Consider the following 18,116-nt stretch of genomic DNA (forward strand, 5'->3'; position numbering starts at 1 on the left):
CATTTCTGAAACTTTGTGAAACTGTGAAGGTCAAGCCTAGATTGCCGCGAGGAACCCAGAAATGAAGGAAGTGCCAGAGCCATGGGATACATGCTGAGGAGAGCTGCTAACACGGAGTGGAAACAGCCCATGAGAAAGAAGTGTGTTATAGTCAACAAAGCTGGAAGAAGTTGGAGATGTGAAGAGTGTTTTGACATCAGACATGGAGATGCAGAGTTTGGAGTTTTTTGCCCAGATGGTTTTCAGTTTTGCTTTGGTCCAATGCTTCCTCACTGTACTCCCTTTTGGAAAGGTAATATATATCTGGTGCCATTATATGTTGGAAGTTTGTGATCTGCTTTTTAAATTTGATTTTATAGGGATTATAGTTAAGAGATTGCATGAGTCTCAGAAGAGACTTTGAACTTCGGATTTTTAAATGAGTTTGAGACTGCTATAAACCATGGGGCCTTTTGAAGTTGGACTGAATGCATTTTGCATTGATATATATATGTATGTATATGTATATATATGTATGATATATACATATATATCATATATATGTATATATATGTACATATATATATACACACACACACACACACACACACACACACACACACACACACACACACACACACACACGTCTATGGGCTCCAGGGAGTGGAATGTGATGGTTTGAATAACAATGGTCCCAATAGGTTCGTAGGGAGTAAGAACTGTGGCCTTGTTAGAGTAGGCGTGGCTTTGTTGGAGGAGAGTGCACCACAGGGGTGAGCTTTGTGGTCTCTGAAGCTCAAGCCAGGCCTAGTGACTCACTATCTCTCCTGCTGCCTAAAGATCCAGGGGTAGAGCTCCCAGCTCCTTCTCCAGTGCCATGTCTGCCTGCATGCCACGTTTCCCTCCATGATGATAATGGACCAAACATTTGAACATATCAGGTCTTTTAGTTAATCTTGATTAATACAACAGACATAGATTGTCTATTCTTTCAAGAGGATGTGAGAACTCCTCCAGGATATAGAATCGATTGCTTTGCAATTTAAGTGTGAAAGATTTTTAAAGGACAGATGTCATACAATGTGCCTCAAATACACACCAACTGGTTATCCAACCCAAAGGATCAGCCCTGAAATATACGTAGGAGCAACAATGTACAGACTGAGCAGGTTGTATATAGGAATATATATGTATTACATGTACATTTGTGTATGTAATAGTAATTAATAAAAAAAGAAGCTATGAATTTGAAAGGGGTCAAGTAAGGTTATATGGTAGATTTGAATGGGGGAAATAGAAAGGGGAAATGATGTAATTATAGGGTAATCTCAACAAATAAGAAATATTTTTAAAAAATATATGCTGGAATTAAATGCAGATGTCTACTTCTGTACCTTGAAATATGTTTTCTGTTTCTGTGTTTAGACACATGCTTAGAAAACAATGTGTGAAAAATGCTCATGATTGTCATTTGAAGTCAAGAAGAGGTGTGTGTAATACATTGATGTAAGATTAAGTTATTTCTAAATAAAAATCAAAAAATAAAACTATGTCTCCCGTGGAACCAAGTTGGAATCAAAGCACAGTAAACAACAGAGGACCCACAAGGGGAAACTGAGTAACACAAAGGAAACAGAAACCATTGGTTCAAAACACACACACACACACACACACACACACACACACACACATATGAGCACACAATAACTAATACTGGTCTTAGCATCAAGGCTTTCCTCTGAGGGAGTGTCTTGAGCCCTCTGAAAATGCTAATGGCAAACTGCGGTCGACAGTGTAGGTGAGAGGTTTAGAGAGACAAGCAGGATAAGGGTGAAGCAGAACACAAAGCCTGTGTAGATGACAACATGACCCTCAGACATGCTGTGATTTATAGATGAGGAGATTGCTGTAAGTTTCCACAGGACAGGTGATGTCATTTTCAGGAATGAGTCAGGTTCAGGACTCCAGGGACAGCCCCAGGTAGACTTGGGATGGATGTTTAGTATTAAATGTGTTGTGTGAGATATGGCCCCTGCATGTACGGGTATGTTCAATTTATAATGCCATTGTTTCATAAGCCTCTGTTTAACCTGGAAACAATCTGTGCATGGTAGGGAGGCTGTTTTAAATGGGTGTGTCATACAACTCCTGCTCTATCCTCTCAGTGTTCTTAGTGCTGTGAGAACAGGACTAGGGTGGAGTACTTGAGCCTTCCTGTGTCTGGCTTGGATAAAATGGACACAGGACTCTGTATATCCCATATGCAGAATTATTCTTTTCCATGCTGAAGCTAGGGGAGTTATTGGATCAACAGTCTACATAAGGATGTCTTGTATTGTGAGGTAATGGCAGGAGAATTCTTCATGATAGCCAGTAATGCATGTGCCTCACCTACTGTAGGCTGGACAGGCAACCCCACCACTAGGACATGAAAGACTTAGTAAGAAAGAAGACCAGATAGAGATACTGGGTTGCCACTTAGACAATACCTGTTGCTTTGTGTTTGCTGAGTATTTCCTGGCTTATGAAGGTCATGTGACTTACAATTTGCAATGCATTGATTGTTTCTGGTTCCTTCTGGAACTGGTTGACAGTGTACAGGTCTATGTTTATGATTATTTGCTAGATATTACATAGTACATGGATTCTAAATTCTAATCAGATGAAAAAAATTATTCTGACTCAAGCAGAGGAACCATATGTGTGACAATTGTGAACATGGACTCCATGCTCAGCTGGCTGCTAGGACCTAGCATGCTGCTAGGTTCCATCCTGACCAGTTGCTGAATCCTTTCCAGGCATTATTTGGTGTGTGTGTGTGTGTGTGTGTGTGTGTGTGTGTGTGTGTGTGTGTGTGTGTGTGTGTTTGACCTATGTGTTCATTCCTGTGTATACTTGTTCATGAATCCATAAATCAACCTCAAAATTCTCTTCTCTTTGGCCTTCCAAGTTGATTTTTGAGAAACAGTCTCTCATCAATTGTGGAGCTCTTCAGTTCTCCTAGACTCCTTCTTGAGAATCACAAGAGTGGGAATTACCACTGTGTGCTAGTGCAGCCAGAACTGTGTGGATGCTGCCACAAGAACATAGGTCTTCATTGTTTTCTGACAAGTGCTTTGCCGATGGAGATATCTCCCCAGCACGGCCCCTAGTTCCAGTTTCTTAATCTCAATGTTCACCATGAATGTTACTCTGTATCGCTCTTATGAGCTGGATGTTCCTCAGAATGTGGAAGTCTATTCCCCAGGGCAGAGGTTAAGTGATGCCTGTCCATCTGTGTTGATGTGCTTTGGCCTGTGCACTGACCATAAGATGATGACCCAAGATGAAGAACACTAAGAAATTTCATGCCCAGTGGTCAGAACTGTCATCAAAATGCTAGAGGTTTAGCTGTGTGGAGTTAGCACAACTCCTGGCCTTCTCATTGTTACCAGGAATTGTCTCTTCTGAGACTCAGAGGGAGCTCTGTCCCTTGTCTCTCTGAGCTTTGGGAATTGCAGGTGACCATGATGTCCACTGATACTTCTCCTCCTGTGATACTATTTCTCCATATTTTGACTTCTTTCTTGGTGTATCTGTCTACTATGTGAGACCCTCACTACACACAAGTTGAGAGCATCTACAGTGATCCCAACTCCAGAGCAGATCCCTTCTACCACTACCTGACACCAGTTTCTCTATAACACTTGTAAAATGGGTTCAGGATGCACCTCAGTCATTGAGTGTTGCCCCATCATGCTACAGTATCTGATATAGAGTGTAGCACTGTACAGATGGAAGAGGAAGGCCAATACCTGTAATGTCAGCTCTTGGGCAGTGGAGGCAGAAGGAACATCGATGTTTGAGGTCACGTTTAGATACACAAGGCATTTAGATACACAAGCTGCAAAATGGGCTGAATAATGAGGCCCTGTCTCAAACAATCAAAAATAAAAATATTGAGAGGGGTTGGAGAGATGGCTCAGTGGTTAAGAGCACTAATTCCTTGTCCAGAGTATCAGGGTTCAATACCAAGCACCCCCATGGCAGATTAAAGTATCTGTAATTCCAGTTCAGGGGACCTGACAACATCCATGTCAAAACATCAATGGACATAAAATAATAAAAACTCTGCAATTAAAAATATGTACCGTGAGAGAGACAAATCTGTCCACAAAAGTTCTATTGATCTTTTATGATTTCTCTCCTCTCTCCTCTCTCTTGTGTGTGTGTGTGTGTGTGTGTGTGTGTGTGTGTGTGTGTGTGTGTGGGCATGTGCACATGCGTCCTGTCTATGTTTCTAATACTTGTGTGCAGATGCACTTGTGTTCCTGTGTACACATATATTCATTTGGTGTGTGTCATGTGAAGCCACAGGACACCTCAGAGGTTGTTCCTCAGACACATTCACCTTGTTTATTTTGAGACTGAGTCATTCATTTATTTCAGGTCTCAGAGATTGTGCTAGCCTGGCTGGATTGGCAGTGAGACCCAGGACTCATCAGATCTCTCTCTTCCCAGTGGTGGGATTGAAGCCCATGTCACCACACCTGTTTGTTAAAGGAGGGGGTGGAAGTCAGGCCTCACGCTTGCCTACCACGCAGTGCACAGACAAGAGTCTGGTAGGCATTTTTGCTTTTTTTGTTTTTTTGTTTTGTTTTGTTTTGTTTTTGTTTGGTTTTTGGCTTTTCAAGAAATGGTTTCTCTGTGTAACAGGCCTTGCTATCCTGGAACTCATATTGAAGACCAAGCTGATCTTGAACTCACAGAGATCCACCTGCCTCTGCCTCCTAAATGTGCTTGCTTTGGTTTTCATGTTTTCCCTAGTTGTTCTTACAGTTTTTGTATCTCTCAATTTCCTGAGGCAGGTCTGTGCTGACAATTGGATGCTGAGGCAGGGACATCTGAACTGAGGCACCTTCTCTGGCCTCTGGCTATTTTATTGACCTATAAATGTTTTCCTCTGTGGTTGGCACTTTTATATCCCTTGAAGTCTCCTTTTCATTTTCCCATTTCCCAGACAAAAATGTCTGTTTTGTTCCCACCAATCAAAGCCCTGTGACCATGTGATCCAAAGCACAGAAGGCCTTTCTAGCTCCTTGCTGGACTACCCATGTTAATACAGTCAAGAGGCATTGTGTATCCTTGTGCTACAGACTTGACATGCCATGTCGCTGGGCTTCAGAATCAGCTACAGTAAGACTTAGGTGCCCTAACCAAAGAGGTGCTAGAAGTGTCAATGCCAAAGCTTTGGTGTGGAATAACTCCAGAAAGTACATGCCACCGTGAAGAGTACACAGGACTAGAAAATGTTGACTGAAGAGTTGTGCTGCAATATTTCAATTCACTTGCAACTGGATATCATTGATTGCTTTCGAGGAGAAGAGATGGGTCAGGATAAAAATCAAGTGAGCATTTAATAAAGTAAAAGAATTTCCATATCAGGCCTGGGAAATCTTGTTCCAACTATGGAGAGTGCACCACTGCTCCAGTTTCATATGTAGTCCTGATGTGTCCACAACAAGCAGAAATGAGCCATAGGGTCCACAGTACTGAGTCACTGTGGCAAAGGCTCCCACACAAAGCTAAGAGCTGTCATTCTGTGACAGTCCCACAGAGGCAGCTGACAAGGGTTTACCCTCCTATTCTTCATGGATTCCAGCCACACATGTGGTTTTCAGCAGACTCATCTGAGGAGACAAAAATTACATTGAAACCACAGTTATACAGGAGCCTTCACTTGAATGCTGTTGGACAAAGTCACAGTTATTGCTGGTTGGGAAATAGATCCCACACAAAAGAACAATTATTGATGTATCCAACCGTCTTATAAATAAGAAACACAGAAAAAATGTAAAAGAGAAAGCCGAGAGGTCAGAGCTCAGAGCTAAAATCTCACCCTTCCTCCTGCTGTCCCAGCTTCGCGAAAAGAGACCTACTTCCTGTCGGTTCGTTTTTTTATAGTATGTTGTTCTGCCTTCTCATTGGTTGTAAACCCAAACACATGACTGCCTCATCACTGTCTGAATGTACAGCCCCCTAGGTCTTAAAGGCATATGTCTCCAATGCTGACTATATCCCTGAACACACAGAGATCTTATGGGATTAAAGGCATGTGCCACCACCGCCACACTCTTGCTATGGCTCTAATAGCTCTGACCCTGAACACACAGATATCTATGGGATTAAAGGCGTGTGCCACCACCGCCACACTCTTGCTATGGCTCTAATAGCTCTGACCCCCGGACAACTTTATTTATTAACATACAATCAAAATAATAATTCAGTACAATTAGATTACCACCACATTTCCCCTTTTCTATTTTAATAAAAAGAAAAAGAAAGCAAAAGGTTATAACTAACAATAGAAAAACTATATACAAAAGTACAATAACTATATACAATATATACAAGTAATAAATACCTAAACAGGTATTTGACAAATCAGAGAAAATAATTCCATTATCTATCCTATTTTGGTAAATCCAAGATGTATCTAATGCACTTTCTATCCTTATTAATTTTCAACTATAATTAACTAATCTTCAACCATAACTAACTAATCTTCAACTCCCTCAGAGACCCAAGAAGGGAATAATTAGCTAACAAAAATAAAAACAGGAAGTGCATGCAAGCAACTTCCAAAAAATTTTGTGAGTTGACAGAAACAGCCAGCTGCCTGGGCAGTCACCTGAGGTTTCTCCACAGTGTTGGGGCATCATCTTCAGCCTATAAGCTTAGTGTATCTGACAGACTCATTTGTGAAGTAGGATGTACACAAGGTCAACAGTTCAACCTCACATTGGGTGAGAGCAGTCCACGTACCAGAAACACCTGAATTCCACTAGTGTCCTGTCATGATTCAGGATTTTAAATTCTGGAAATTGTTGACAGTTTTTTAATTCAGCTGTCCATTCTTCTTGGCTGTGTATATATGGCTTCATCTCAGCATCCCCTTCTTCTCCACATCCCTCTATTGAATGCCACTCTACTTTTGAGAGGCATGATCTTTCAGCTGCTGTTCCATTGTACAACAGAATCCATCGGCCCTCTGCCTGTTAAGCTGCCTTCGAAGAAAAGGGCACCGTACCTTTTCCGGATGTGAAGGCCACTTCAGGGATGGGCCATATTGTCCTGTCCTCAGAAGATGCCTTTTGATAAAGCCATAACCACACTTGTTTTGGCAAGAATCAGTAGTCCCTTGTTTCGTGATCTGTCTGTCCATTTTGTCCTGTTGATTCGAGGATACTTTGCTGTCCAGTGGCTAACTTTTGCCAAAATAAAAGTTGACTCCATATGCAGTTTCTTCAATGCCCATATTTTCTCTGAAGTAGATTAGTACTGCCAGGAGCCGACATGTCTCAAAAAAGAAAAATTTTCTAAGTTATTAAAACATTTTAAATGCCATATTCTATAGATCTCTGAAGGGTTTGAAGATGACCTGTCTAAAACATCTCTGCTCAATTTTTAAAACATATCTAATATGACTAAAAGTTCTATTGTAATGTCTAACTACTAACTTTCATTTCTTTATATCCTAATAGTTGGTAATAATAACATTCAAGGATCAGAAATTTGCATTACATTGTTAAATGAATGGTATAAATGCAATTAGAAATATACATATAGCATTTTCTAACAATATCAGTTTCAAATTTGTATACAATATAAAACAATTCAATCCAATGTAAAGTATTTAAAACTAGTAATTGTCTTTTTCTTTTCTTTCTTTCTCTCTTTTTTTAAACAAGAACCTTAAATCTAATCTCCTTTGCTTAGCCTTTTTCCTAACCCTTGACAATAACTTGTAACCAACCCCCCTAAATACTGAAAATTATCCCAGACCCAAAACCCATTAAAAAGACCAAAAAAACCACCCGCCCCACACCACCTCTTTGGGAATGTGGGCGTTGTATTCTTAAAATTGCTTCCTGCTGGGTATGGGCGAAGTTTTCTTTATCCTGAAAGAAAAATTTTAGGTTAATTGTCAAATTCTAGGAGAGGTAACTATATCCTTCATTATCCAGTCTGTGTATAATGCCAAAGTTCAGGGTTTATCTCAAGTCCTTATTCAAGTAGTCTTTGAGACTGGATCATCTCAGCTAGTCATCTCAAAATTGCTCTGAGCACCTTGTAGTTCAAAGCTGATCTGTGGATGATGTTTGTCAGCTTAATGATATTATTATTGTCCACGTGGAATTGTTGTTGTTGTGGGGCCTCATCTTCTTTCTGGAGACTTCAGTTGATGTTAGGCCTGGCCGTGATTTCCTGCAGAAAACTGATAAGAGACTCGAACACAAAAACATATACATGCAGCTAGCCTTTTTTCTAGAATTAGTTAGTACTCTATGTGACCATTCATATCTTAACAAAGTTTAAAATGTATATATATATTAATCTTGTAAATTTTGATATAAAATTTATACTTTGAGAAAAGTTTAAAGAATCAGAATAGAATCAAAGAGTTGAGATTAGTAATAGAATAGTCCCTTAATTAATTTTGCTTTTGTCCTGTACCATAGCAGAAGATGGCTCTTATTCTGGCATGATACAGGGAGTTTGCATTTTCCTTTTAACAACATGCTTGATTTTAAAGAAGGAGAGAGCCATTCTCCAACTCCAAAGTCAGCTTTAAATTTTAATTGAACTGGACTATTAGAAAACCAATAGTGTTAAATCTTTAGAGAAAAGCAGAAACAAACATTTAGGAAGACATAAAATTTTTTAGATAATATATACCCATACACTGTTTCATTCTGTTTCTTGGGATAGATGATTTGTCCCTTTTCTTCAGTTGTCTCATTTGTCCAGTGTTCTTCAGATTCCTTAACCTTCATTCTCCTAAAAGACAAAAACAAAAACCTTTCCCAAGACTAATTTTGGGGATGTTTCCTTTTGACAAGTTATTATCTGATTAAATGAAAAGGCATGTGTTATTGATACAAGTTAGTTTAAATTGGATGTTCATGCTGGTTGATGAACTATCACCTCCTCAATTAAGAGGTCTCTCTTGTTCAAATCGAACCTTTATCAATTTTGATGGTACCCACAGCTTATCTTCTCCTGTAGAAACAAAAGCAAAACCTCGTCCCCAATGTAATACATACCCTGGTTTCCATTCTGAGGTCAGCACATCCTTAAAGTATATAGGCTGATTTAATTCTGTAGTTTTTTCTATTATCCAATGTCTCTCTGCAGCTGTTGTTCCTTTCTCATTGGCATTCAGAAAATTCAAAGTTAGAAGAGCATTATGCAGTCTATTTCTGGGGGTTTTTGTTACCCATTTCTGTTTATTTAGCATATCCTTTAGAGTTCTGTTTGATCTTTCTATAACTGCTTGACCTGTAGGATTATGTGGTATGCCTGTAATATGCTTTATATTGTAATAAGCAAAAAACTGTTTCATTTTAACAGAGACATATGGTGGAGCATTGTCAGTTTTGATTTGTGCAGGTATACCCATGATGGCCATAACTTCTAGCAAATGAGTGATTACAGAATCAGCTTTTTCAGAACTCAAAGCAGTTGCCCATTGAAATCCTGAATAAGTATCGATAGTGTGGTGTACATATTTCAATTTTCCAAATTCTGCAAAGTGAAACACGTCCATCTGCCAGATCTCATTTCTCTGAGTACCCTTTGGGTTACATCCTGCTGGTAATGGCGTCTGATTGTAGAAGGAACAAGTAGGACATTTCTTTACTATTTCTTTGGCTTGTTGCCAGGTTATGGAAAAATCCTTTTTTAAACCTTTACTATTGACGTGATGTTTTTTATGAAATTCTGAGGCCTCCAGCACATTTCCTATCAATAATTTATCAATCTCATCATTGCCTTGTGCTAGAGGGCCTGGCAGACCAGTATGGGATCGAATGTGAGTTATATATAAAGGATGATTCCTTTTCCTGATTGTATCTTGTAATTGAATAAATAGTGAAGTTAATTCTGAAGCATCAGGGATAAATTCTGCAGTCTCAATATGTAACACCACTCTTTCAGCATACTGAGAGTCAGTTACTATGTTGAGAGGTTCTGAAAAATCCATTAATACCAACAGAATAGCATACAATTCTGATTTTTGAACTGAATTATATGGACTTTGAACCACTTTACTTAAATTTTCTGATTTGTAACCTGCCTTTCCTTCTTTGTTGGCATCTGTATAAAATGTACGAACTCCAGATATGGGTTTTTGCCGTACAATTCGAGGCAAGATCCATTCAGCTCTCTTTATAAGATCAATTCTATTGCTTTTGGGATATTTGCTGTTAATTTCTCCCAAAAAATTACTGCAAGCTCTTTGCCAAGGTTCACTTTCTGTCCATAATTTTTCAATGTCCTCCTTAGTTAATGGTACGACAATTTCTGCTGGGTCTATGCCTGCTAATTGACGAAGTCTCAATTTTCCTTTGTAAATCAAGTCAGAGATTTTTTCCACATAAGTTTTTAATTTTTTATTTGGTTTATTTGGTAAAAATATCCATTCCAATATAATATCTTCCCTCTGCATTAATATTCCAGTAGGAGAACGCCTAGAAGGTAAGATAACCAAAATGCAATCCAGCTTTGGATCAATACGATTCACGTGTCCTTCATGCACTTTCTTTTCTACCAAGGCTAATTCTTTCTCAGCTTCAGGTGATAATTCTCTTGGACTATTAAGTCCTTGTCACCTTCTAAGGTTTTGAACAAATTAGTCAGTTCATCATTTTTTACCCCAACAATAGTTCGTAGATGAGAAATATCTCCAAATAATCTTTGAAAGTCATTAAGAGTCTGTAGTCTATCTCTCCGAATTTGCACCTTTTGGGGTCTAATTTTTTGTAGCTCTATTTTATATCCTAAATAATTAATAGAATCTCCTCTTTGTATCTTTTCAGGAGCAATTTGTAATCCCCAGCAAGGCAAAATTTTCTTTACTTCTTCAAACATTATTTCTAAAGTATCTGCATTTGAGTCAGCTAGTAAAATATCGTCCATGTAATGATAAATTATAGTTTTGGCTCCTTTGTCAAAAACCAGGTGTTCATATGTGCATGGATTAATGTCAGGGTCTTCATTTTGATTCCATTGGTCTGTATGTCGGTTTTTATACTAGTACCAAGCTGTTTTTATTACTATAGCTCTATAGTAGAGTTTGAGGTCAGGGATGGTGATGCCTCCAAAGGTTGCTTTATCGTATAGGATTCTTTTAGCTATCCTGGGTCTTTTGTTTTTCCATATGAAGTTGAGTATTTTTCTTTCCAAGTCTGTGAAGAATTGTGTTGGGATTTTGATGGGGATTGCATTGAATCTGTAGATTGCTTTTGGTAAGATTGCCATTTTTACTATGTTAATCCTATCTATCCATGAGCATGGGAGATCCTTCCATTTTCTGATATCTTCTTCAATTTCTTTCTTTAGAGATTTAAAGTTCTTATCAAAAAGGTCTTTCACTTGTTTAGTTAGTGTTATCCCAAGGTATTTTATATTATTTGTGGCTATTATAAAGGGTGATGTTTCTCTGACTTCTTTCTCAGCCCTTTTATCATTTGTGTATAGGAGGGCTACTGAGTTTTTTGAGTTGATCTTGTATCCTGCCACTTTACTGAAGGAGTTTATCAGCTGTAGGAGTTCCCTGGTAGAGTTTTTGGGGTCACTTATGTATACTATCATATCATCTGCAAATAGTGAAAGTTTGACTTCTTCCTTGCCAATTTGTATCCCTTTGATCTCCTTTTGTTGTCTTATTGCTCTAGCTAGAACTTCTAGTACTATATTGAATAAATATGGGGAGAGTGGACAGCCTTGTCTTGTTCCTGAATTTAGTGGTATCGCTTTGAGTTTCTCTCCATTTAATTTGATGTTTGCTGTTGGCTTGCTATAAATTGCTTTTATTATGTTTAGAAATGTTCCTTGTATTCCTATTCTTTCTAAGACCTTTATCATGAAGGGGTGTTGGATTTTGTCAAAGGCTTTTTCAGCATCTAGGGAGATGATCATGTGGTTTTTTTCTTTCAGTTTGTTTATATGGTGTATTACATTGACTGATTTCTGTATGTTGAACCATCCTTGCATCCCTGGGATGAATCCTACTTGGTCGTGATGGATGATTGTTTTGATGTATTCTTGGATTCTCTACCAGCTCTTCTAAAGCCTGGAGTTTCTCTGTTGTTAAAGGCCATTGCTGGACCCATACAGGCTTGTCTGTTAACCACTTTAAAGGTAGAGCTGTTGGTGTCTTTGGAAGATCATCAGTTATTGTGCCCTGTTCTTGTATAATATGGATGGCTGGTGACCACTCATTAGAACAATATCTTCTAATATTTCTCTGAGTAACATGTGCTAGTTTATGATTTGTTTCTGAGATTGGAGGGATGTTAATCTGAGTATTCCATTGTTGCAACAAGTCTCGACCCCACAGGTTCATAGTTATGTTAGCCACATATGGTTTTAATTTTCCTCTCTGTCCTTCTGGACCTATACATTCGAGCCATCTTGCACTCTGTTTCACCTGAGATAATGTCCCAATTCCTAACAGTTGAACGTTTACCTCCTGAAGAGGCCAAGTTGGATGCCAAAATTCTGGTGCAATTATGGTAACGTCCGCACCTGTGTCTACCAGACCAGACAACAAAACACCATTTATTTTTATCGTTAATTTTGGTCTTTGTTCATTAATAGAAGTTTGCCAAAAAATTTTCTTTATGTTTTCTCTTGAATTTTCTATTCTCTCTGTTTCATCATTCTGACCAGCATGATTTATTCCAATAGGCATTTGGTTATTTAATCGCTCTCCAGAGCAGGCATTTCCTCTATGGCTGCAGGAAAGGTTTGAACTGGATTTGCACTGGGGCCTGCGCGAGGCCCCTCTGGGAGTTTCCTGAAGACTGAGGCAAAGGATTACCCTGTCTGTCCTTTGTTGATCTACATTCATTGGTCCAGTGTTTTCCCTTACCACACCTTCTGCATACTCCAGAAGGAAGGGGCATTCTGTTGCCATTGTTCCTTGAAGAAACATTGTTTCTGGGAATGACCTGTCTACAGTCCCTTTTCAAATGTCCTTGCTTTCCACATCCAAAACATCTAACACTCCTCAAACCTTTTGAAATTACTTCTCCTACCCATGTATCATCATGCTCATCAGCTTCAACATTAATTGTTTTTCTAATCCAATCTTCCATAGGTGCAGATCTTGCCCTTAATGGCCTGATTATTCTTTTGCATGCTGCATTCGCATTCTCAAAGGCCAAAGATTCAATTATTGCCTTACCAGCTTCTGAATCCGAGACCATTCTCTTTACTGCTGAAGCCAGTCTTTGTAAAAAATCTGTAAAAGACTCTTTTGGGCCTTGCTTCACCTTTGTAAATGACTCAGATTTTTTTCCTGGTTCCTCAACTTTGTCCCATGCATTCAAGGCTGCCGTTCGACATAAAATTAGGGTTTGGACATCATATAAACATTGTGTTTGTGCTGAAGCATATTGGCCTTCGCCCATAAGCTGATCCTGGCAAACTTGTATTCCTTTATCCCTCCATTGTTTTTCTATGTTTTTAGCCTCCTCCTTAAACCAAGTCAGAAATTGAAGTCTCTGGCTGGGTTCCAGAACACCTTGTGCAAGGTCCCGCCAGTCCTGTGGTACTATCCTATTATATGTTGACCAAGAGTTTAACATTTGCTTTACATATGGGGAATGCATGCCATAAGATACTATTGCCTCCTTAAACCTTTTTAAATCCAACATTTCAATTGGAGCCCAATTATTTTGTGTAGCCATTTGATCAGGCATCTGCTGTACGGTTACAGGATAAATTAAGGGTGACTGTGTGAAAACAGGCTTTCTTTCTGCAACCTTATGATCCCGACTTGAAACAACTTCACTGTTAATTTCTTCTGTCTGAATTTTTACAGGTTTAACAAGTTCTTCTAAAGCTGTTATCCTGGCACTTAAATTGACTATCTTTTTAAATATTAAAATGTGGATTATTATAGTGATAAGGTGCATAATTCCACCAATACTAATATTATATAGTTGTTCCATTGCCAGACTGCCTAAAATTTCGAACAAAAACCAATTTTCTTCCAATGTACACATAAAAACCATTTGTTTTTTAATGTGGAAAAATTCTCTTTTAGATAGTTTCCTTTAAAATATCTGATATGTTATGACTTACCAAATCTGCGTAGAACAGTAGAAATCCGAGGGGATTTTCAAAGCAGCTACCTAGTGTCCCAGGTGTAAATCCAAAGAGAGAGAGAGAGAGAGAGAGAGAGAGAGAGAGAGAGAGAGCAAGAAAGCGTAGCTGGCTAAAGTTTAAATGCAGCCACCTGTTCCCTCTTGTGCCGAGTCAAGGCTTGGGTCTGGCTTCCTTAAGCTCCGACCACGTGCGTTGGCTTTACAGGCAGGGCCCTGTTCGGCAGGGCAACTCTGAGTTGTTTGTAGCACCGGCTTTAAGCAAGCAGGATTTAAGCAAGCAGCTCACCGATAGTCCAGCCTGAGGTCAAGCAGAACTAGACCCAGGCTAAGAAGCCGCTGCTTGGACTAAGAAGCCGATCGCCGCCAGCCGCCTGCCGCCCTTGTGGGAAAGCGGACCTGCCGCCAAGCCAAGCAGTTTTTAATGGATTCTTGTCACGTTGGGCGCCAGATATTGATGTATCCAACTGTCTTATTAAATAAGAAACACAGAAAAAATGTAAAAGAGAAAGCCGAGAGGTCAGAGCTCAGAGCTAAAATCTCACCCTTCCTCCTGCTGTCCCAGCTTCGCGAAAAGAGACCTACTTCCTGTCGGTTCGTTTTTTTATAGTATGTTGTTCTGCCTTCTCATTGGTTGTAAACCCAAACACATGACTGCCTCATCACTGTCTGAATGTACAGCCCCCTAGGTCTTAAAGGCATATGTCTCCAATGCTGACTATATCCCTGAACACACAGAGATCTTATGGGATTAAAGGCGTGTGCCACCACCGCCACACTCTTGCTATGGCTCTAATAGCTCTGACCCTGAACACACAGATATCTATGGGATTAAAGGCGTGTGCCACCACCGCCACACTCTTGCTATGGCTCTAATAGCTCTGACCCCCGGACAACTTTATTTATTAACATACAATCAAAATAATAATTCAGTACAATTAGATTACCACCACAAACAATCATTGATGACAGATGAAACCTTCATTGATGTCTTTTTCTACTTCCTTTTCTTCATGCTTCCCATCTGTTCAGTGTGTGTCTAGCTACATGTGTATGTGTTGATATGCGAGTTCTGGAGCACTTGCATGGGTTCACTCATGTGTGAGTAGGAGGGGGTCTCAAGTGGCATGGTTACCTTGTTTTCTGAGACACTCTCCTTGAAGCAGGAGGTTGTCAATAAGTCTAGACCATCTGTACAAGACTCAAAAGGGGACTGTTCCCTTCCATCTCCACAGAGGTGGGATTATATGCTCACACTGGCATGCAAGGCTTTCATGTGGTAGCTGGTTCTGAGCTCCTGGCCCCATGTTGGAAGACCCAGCACTTGGTTTGGTGAGTTATCATCCCTGCCACTAGGAGGGCACTTGGATGGCTAGATTCTCATCCCATGATATCCCTTCAGAGCCTAATGGAGTTCACAGAGCAAATGGATCATTGACCCTATGTGGTGGCCAATCCCCTGTTGCAGCCCATAGGTAAAGCATGAAAAGCTTGTGGCTGAATATGTTCCCTGTATTACGGAGTTTTCAGGACTTATGATAGCCTGCAAACTAAAAGGACCAAAGGTTATTATTCATTTCCTGCCATGGTGAGCAGCCTGAAGTATCAGGAAGTTTGGCAAAAAAAAAAAAAAAAAAAAAAAATGTTGCTTGACTTGTGTTAAGATGAAAGAGTCAGAGAAGTGTTCACATGCTTTCCTGAGCAAAGACCCCAGGACAGATGAGGCTTGGTGCCTTTGAGGCTTTGAAAGGAAGTAGCCTGGCTTACTGTATTGTGTCCCTATTGGAGTCTGTAACTATATCTGTGAGGGACATGTTTCTCTCACGTTGGCCCTGGCTACACAGCCTTTGCTTTGAGGAGAGGTGGCCAGACATATGTCTCTGGCTCTCTGCTTCCATGGCACTCAACCTGAATTCTCTGTCCACCTCTGCATTCTACATAACCATGACAGGAATTAGATAATGATGTAAGAGTCACATAGAGTTTGCCCTTTTACATTATGATTCATAACTAGGAAAATTACTTATGAAGTGGCAACCAAAATAATTTTGTGTTTGGGGACACCACAACATGAGGAATTGTAGTAAAGGGCTGCAGCTCTGGGAAGGTTGAGAACTGATCTAAATGATCCCTCAGACAAGAGCCCTGGAGTCCCTGTCTGCTAGGCAGCCTCTGCTGACTCGAGTGCTGTTTACAACCTACATGATGACTATGAGGACCCTAAAGACACCTCAGTCAGCAAGAATGCACACAATACCACTGGCTGACATCTTGTAGCTCCATGACATGAATGTTTCCTTCTAATTCTGACCCTGAGTGTGGACATTGGACACAAAGTAATCCAAGGATGCTGGCCTTGTCCAACAGTGATGTTCCACAGCCCTCTCAAACCCTACTTATCTTTTCCCAGTAGACAGAAAAGTCCTGTAATTTTAGTCAATTAAAGTCAAAGAATCACTCACTGGGACAAAGCTATGACACCAGTTCCTGGACTTCTGAGACAGGGGAACAGCACGATGGGCAACTTAGTGGAAGAAAGCTGTGAAGAAAAGAACAGATATTACCAGAGCAGCCCAAGACTGGTTAGAGCAGAGAGAGAAAGGGGCTCCTGGTAAGGGTTTGGCTTGAACTCTCCAAGAAGGCTCACTCTTCTCCTGGGAACCCATGTCCTACAGTGTAACACAAATTTCTAAAAGGTCTTTTAATAATAATAATAATAAAAAAAACAGAGTCAATCGGTGGTGGTGGCTCATGCCTTTAATCTCATCACTTGGGAGGTAGAGGCAGGTGGATCTCTGTGTGTTTGAGGCCAGCCTGGGATACAGAAAGAGATCCAGGAAGAATACAAAGCTACAGAAAGAAACCCTGTTTCGGGAAAAAAAAAAAAAAAACCCACCAGAGTCATATATTGGGGTAAATGCTGAAAGATCAGAGAGACAACAGAACAAGCCACTGCTAAGTCTTACCTCTAGGACTCTTCAGACTGAAAAGGGCTCTAGTTCCTGTCTCCTCAAGTCTTATATATCTTTCTCCACCCAGCCATCACTTCGTGGGATTAAAGCGAGTATGCTTCCCACTACTGGGACTAAAGGTGTGTGTCACCACTGCCTGGCTCTTTTCTCTCCTAGACTGAGTCAATCTCATGTAGTCTAGAGTGGCTTTGAACCCACAGAGATCCTCCAGCTTCTGCCTTTTGAGTGCTGGGATTAAAGGCATATCCCACTACCGCCCCAACTCTCCTCTTCAGGCAGTTTGCTCCTGATCATGCCAGTCCAAGGTCACTGTCCCTACCCTACATGCCCATCCCTTCTTCTCAGCTGCCTGACAGGAACTGGAATTTCCTATGGGCAGACTCTCTTCCCTCTTCACTCAGCTTCATGGTCTTTCTTCCTCACTCTCTTACTAATTTTCTTCTCCTTGACATGTCCCACACACCTCTCTCTGTCCTCCCCTCTTCCTGTGCCTCCTTACCTCCTGGGCTTACACAGTCCATGTACTTCTTTCCATCTGGCCATTGACAAGTTAGGAGATGAGATGGTGAAGACTCATGTGGAACACGAGGTTCCAGAATGCGGATTGCAGAAGGTGACCGGCTAGCCCTTCCAAAGAGGGTGGACAGGTGGCTGACTTCTCTGTCCACCCATAGTGCTGAGACAACTATGATCTTAAGTTGGAGAGCTAACAGCTCACACTGCAGGGAGAGGAGGGATAGACCGCTTGTGTCCGAGTTGCTTGAGGTGGCTGATACATAACAATGTAGTTTGGGGTACTCAGCTTTGTGGAATTCTGGCCTGCCTGGCTCCCTCCTGTGGCCTGTAGACCACACCAGGCCAAACTGAGACCCATGGTTTAAGAACTATGGACCTAGGCCTCTTCTTCAGCCCTTGAGAGGAGACACAAGCAAAGGACTCTGTTAGTGACTCTGACAGCAGCAAAATTCAACATTGAACTTCTCTGCTGCCCATAGCGCTTCCCATGATTCTT

General features: G+C 40.5%; 1 long non-coding RNA gene across 1 annotated transcript; it reads right to left on the bottom strand.

Annotated features, from left to right (window-relative positions):
* Positions 1-5,356: 5,356 nt before the first annotated feature.
* Positions 5,357-18,010, bottom strand: LOC119087951. The gene is made up of 3 exons (XR_005091502.1): positions 17,604-18,010; positions 16,595-16,671; positions 5,357-5,648 (listed from the first exon to the last, which is right to left on the bottom strand). It is a non-coding gene; the product is annotated as an uncharacterized LOC119087951 (long non-coding RNA).
* Positions 18,011-18,116: the final 106 nt, after the last annotated feature.

This window comes from Peromyscus leucopus, chromosome 5 (genome assembly GCF_004664715.2).
Source record: "Peromyscus leucopus breed LL Stock chromosome 5, UCI_PerLeu_2.1, whole genome shotgun sequence".
NCBI classification, from domain to species: domain Eukaryota; kingdom Metazoa; phylum Chordata; class Mammalia; order Rodentia; family Cricetidae; genus Peromyscus; species Peromyscus leucopus.